Genomic DNA, 5,483 nt, shown 5'->3' on the forward strand with positions numbered 1-5,483 from the left:
TTTTTTTTTGGAGAGGTTTTTGCTATAGGGCGCATGTGCTCTCCAGACAGACAGAGAGAGACAGAGAGACAGAAAGCTAGAAATCATCCCCTCAGGAGGGATGGCCATGCCACAATCCCTTCTCCTCCATTCTGCTCTCAGGATCTTGGGCACGCACGCACACGTGCCCGATGTGAGTTTTAGCCACCGGGCCTGGGACTTGAACTGCTGTTGACTACATAGGAGTCCAGCAATTATACCAGCTGCTGGTTCCTTTTTTTTCTTTTTGAATAATTCTTTTTAAAAAATCCAAAAGATGGTGCATTCAGGTGTTTCATTGAAGATGACTATTTTCCATTGAAGTTTGATGTTTTCAATTAGCATTATGATAGATTAATTGCGTTCACAATACCGTTTAATGGCCTCTCCATAATCTTTGCATTTCAAGAGATTGGGTCTGTTTTCCTACTCCCTGAACCTGGATTGGTCTTCTGACTTACATTTACCACACCCCATTGAACCTGTTATGAATTTCTGCCTTAAGAAGCTTTTGCCCGGAGCGCGATGGTTTAGGTGGCTGGATTCCCACATGGCTAACTGCATGGTTCAAGTCCCAAACCTAGCAACTTGAAAACACACTAGGCTTATGTGGGTACACGACAAAAATCCCAAGAGGAAAAGGGATTGCAGTGTGGTCATCCTCCCTGGAAGGTGCTTTTTTTACTTTCCCTCTATATCTCTCTTTCTCCTGTAAGCACACACACCCTACAGAAAAACTAAAAGAAGGAAAAGAAAAAAGACACTTTTTATGCTTCTGTTCTCTCTTCAACCTCTCCCACGTCACAAGAACAAACCCAGGCTTGCCGGATGGAGAATGAGAAGCCAAATAGAGTACTTTAAGTTCTCAGTCAAGGTCATGTCAAATGGTCTCGGTCAAGGCTGTAAGTCAGTCAGCCCCTTGTCAATCCAAGTAGAGACCAGTCAAGATTGGCTCAGATCCACAGAAATGATATATTAAGCTAAATAAATATTTATTGTTTAAGGTGGGCATATTTGTTACATAGCAATAGCTAACTGAGACACACTTTAAGGCAATGTACTAAGCTTCTGAAATAAATTATTATTCCTCTTACCACCTGTGATGCTGCTCTAAAAGCATAGTTCTTTTTACATTTTTTTTAGGTTTTGCCATGGTGCACATGCACTTGCTGGAGAGAGACAGTGAGAGGAAAAGAGAGAAATCACACCCTGGGGGGGATGGCCATGCTGCAATCCCTTCTCCTCCATTCTCCTCTTGAGATTTTGGACACGCAGGCACATATGCCCAGTGTGATTTTCAAGCCACCTGGTCCAGGACTTGAACCATGGTGGGTCATGTGGCAGTCCTGCACCTTAATCACCATGCCACCTGCTTGCCCAAACATCTACATTTTGAATAAACCTATGTAGTTTCACGTCTTTTCTCACTTGTCAACCAGGTGACTTTAGGCAAGTTCATTAATAGCGCTAAGGCTCAGTTTTGTTTAATTTTTTTAATAATTATTTTATTTAACTATATTTATTTATTCATTCATTCATTTATTTATTTATTTTAATTTGACCAGAGAGAGAGAGAGAGAGGGAAAGTGAGAAAGCAAGCCGCCAGGTCCAGGACTTGAACCATGGTCACCTATGTAGAATTCCAGCATCCTTAATCACTACGCCCCTTGCTAGCCCCAAGCTCAGGTTTCTTATCAATAAAAAAGAGTTGATAATATTGTGGCAGAAAAAAAAAAATCTAGCTATCCCCCACTATCTGCTAGTTTTCTTTCTCCACACTTTAGCTTCCCAAATTTTTAGTTGTAAACGTGGTTGCCCACCTACATGTGTTTGTATTACTAAGTTCTGGACAGTGACCTCTAAGTGAAATATGGTGTACTGAAACCTTCCAAAGGGAGCAAATACATTTTCTTTGCCCTCTTTTTCTTATCCCCTTTTTTTTCTGTTGGCTTTGCAACTAGTAGCCATTTATAAAGCCAAAAGTGCTTGGGTTTCATTTTTGGTTTTGTCTTTGAATTTTCTAGAAGATATAGGCACTTACAGAGAGAAACAGAGAGAGGTAGAAAGCCCCCCCCCCCCAATGGGGCATGGTCACATTACAATCCCTTCTCCATTTTTCCATCCTGTTGAGATTTGGAGCATGCACACACATGGCATTTTTCAAGCTGCTGAGGGTGGGCTTTGAACCATGATCAGCCATGGGGGATCTGGCTCTTTTAACCACTAGGCTATGGGACTGACCCCAAGAGCTTTTTTTTTTTTTTTTTTTTTTTAAGGGTTTTTTTTTAAGGGGGGGGTGTCCGCCAGAAAGACAGAGAGAGACAGAAAGCGAGAAATCACCCCCCGGGGGGGATGGCCACACTGCAATCCCTTCTCCTCCATTCTCCTCTCAGGATCTTGGACATGCATGGCACGCACGCCCGGCATGAGTTTTAAGCCACCGGGTCCAGGACGCGAACTGTGGTCGACTACATGGGAGTCCAGCGACATAGCCATTACGCTAACTGCTGGTCCCCCCTAAGAGCTTTTTTTAAGGACTTCGTGAAGCAGAATGTGAAACCAACCTTAGATGCCCTATCTCTGGACTTTTATGTTAGATAAATAAAAATTCTCCCTGAAGACATGATTATTTCATGTTTCTGTTACGCACATTTGAGCCTAATCTAGGTAATGTGAATCATTTCTTTGCTGGTTTGTTGACTGTAGCTATTATGACTTTTCAACCTCCAATCACAGTACAGATAATACTAACATACCTCTCTGAATACTGTTGGAATAAAACTGGCCTGTTGTTGAAGTCAGCTGAAGTTATGGCTCCAGTCACATTTACATGACAGTATAAACTTACAGCATGAGTTTATTGATTTTATGATTTTATCTTAAATAATTCCTTCTTGACTTATTCCTCACAAACATAAAATTTTAATCTTTTGTTTTGTTTCATTGCGGTTTTTGCCATAGGGCATATGAACTTACCAGAGAGAGGGAAAGTGAGAAATCACTCCAGGGGAGTTGGGGGGAGGAGAACGGCCATCCTGCAAACTCTTCTTCTCCCTTTTCCTCCTAGGACTTTGGGTATGTACACACACATGTCCAGTGTGATTTTCAAGCTGCTGGTTCTGGGACTCAAACCATGATCAGCCATGTGGGAGTCCAGCGCCTTAATCACCATGACATCTGTTGGTCCCTGATATTTAAGGAACAGATCTACATTAGCTATGTTAGTGCAGTGTTCACTCTGTCATAGATTTTTAACTCACCTGCTAAAACCCCTAAAAATATGGCAAAGCAGGCCCAGCCATGGTGATTCAGGTGATACCACACTCCTCTTTGATGCCAAAACCACATGGGAAACCTGGGTTTGGATCCCAGGTTGGCCTGAAACATACCAGGTGTACCCATGGTCCTGACTGGCTAGAGGGCTATGGGTCATGCCATGAGAGGACCCTTTCCAAGGGTACCTATCTCTCTCTCTCTCTCTTTCTTCCTTTCTCTTACAGAAGAAGTAAAACAAATATAAACTTAAAAAAGAAGATGAAACCTAAAAAGATTTTGAGTATGTTCTATATAATTCTCATTCCCTCATTTTAAAACTATGTTAAGAAAATGTAATCTTCATATATATTTGAAAAGCAATATTAGATATTCAAATGTTCACTAAGGCAATACAGTTTCTTAATAGAAAATTATATGTCAGCTTTAAAATATTAAAAAAAAACTTTTTTTTTAAATATTGGGAGAAGAAATCGTTTTCAGAAAACTATTACTGTTGTAATCTTGCCCCTAGCTTCTTTGGTATTCCCAACTATGAAGATCATTATTTTGAGACTTGGGAAGTCAGCAAAAAGGCATGCAGAACCTCCCCCATCCTGACTCAATTTCTTAAAGACAAAATTTCCTCAGAAATATGGTGAAACACAGAGAAGTCATTCATAATGAGTTCCTCGAGCAGAAATTCTTAATATTTCTGACATTGGGAAAAGAACTCACAGAGAAATATTGTTCATGCAGGATTCTAAATAGCATTTGATAGTTATGTGTCATTATCAAAGTAACTAACAGGTTCCGCTTTCACTGGAATGAGACTTTCCTTATTAAAATGCTTTTACAATTAATTAATTATGGAAGACTATTAGAAAGGCTTTTTGGTAAGCCCTATGTCATGGAGATGAATAGAGAGTTGAAAATGACCATTAGCGAAAGTTGGTCAGAATATTGCAGAACCTTAAGTAATTCAACATAGAGTCAAGAAAGAATTTCAAGGTTTAAGTAGATTCAAGATGATACTACAGGAAAGGACTGCAGTTGACTAGCGAGACACACAAGGTCAAGCAAGAAGTCAGATATGTCCTGTGAACCTGTCGTCTATCAATAGTGGCAGGCTGGATACTAGTTGGGAGTAGTAAGTCACACTACTGGGAATGCACACTGTATGTGTGATGTTGTGGCTACTTTACTAAACAATTGGCAACCATTGAAAGATTTTGAACAGGAAGAAGAGAAAGTCAGTGCTGGCTTCACTTGTTGAATTCTACCAACATTTACAAAAGAGGTAATACCACTTCTTCATGAATTTTCTCACATATTGGAGGGTAAGGAGTTAGCATAATGGCTATATCGCTGGACTCCCATGTAGTCGACCGCCGTTAGAGTCCCAGACCCGGTGACTTAAACTCACGCTGGGCACGTGTGCGTGCATGCCCAAGATCCTGAGAGGAGAATGGAGGAGAAGAGATTGTAGCGTGGCCACAAAAAAATTTTAAAAAAATTTGTTTTTAGAGGGAGATTTTTGCTATAGGGCATGTGTGCTTTCAGAGAGACAGAGAGGCAAAAAGCAAGAAATAATTCCCCAAGGGGGACAGCCATGCCAGAATCCCTTCTTTATTCTCCTCTAGGGATTTTGGGCATGCACACTTATGCACCCGGCATGAGTTTTAAGCCACCGGGTCCATGACTTGAATTGCAGTCGATTACATGAGAGTCCAGCAATGTACCCATTACACAATCTGCTGCCCCTTACTCCCCCCAAAAATAATAAAATTTAAAAATTCAACGAACTAGAAAGAATGGTGAACTTCCTTAACCTGATAAGAGCCATCTATAAAAACCCATAGCTAGCATTATACTTAATAGTGAAAGACTGGATGCTTTCTCCCTAAGATCAAGAACAAGAGGAGGACATCTGCTTTCATCACTTTTTTGGGGGCAGAGATTTTTGCTATATATTGTGTGCACTCATCAGCAAGACAAAGAGAGAAAAAGAGAGAGAGAGTGAGAAATCACCCCGTGAGGGGATGGCCATGCTGCAATCCCATCTCCTCCATGCTCCTCTCGGCATTTTGGGCATGCATGCACACACACTCGGCATGTCCAGGACTTGAACTGCAGTCAGTCCTGTGGGAGTCCAGCACCGTAACCACTATGCTACCTGCTGACCCCTGCTGTCATCACTTTTATTTCTTCAA

The sequence above is a fragment of the Tupaia chinensis genome, unplaced genomic scaffold (genome assembly GCF_000334495.1).
Source record: "Tupaia chinensis unplaced genomic scaffold, TupChi_1.0 Scaffold000436_1, whole genome shotgun sequence".
Lineage (NCBI taxonomy): Eukaryota > Metazoa > Chordata > Mammalia > Scandentia > Tupaiidae > Tupaia > Tupaia belangeri.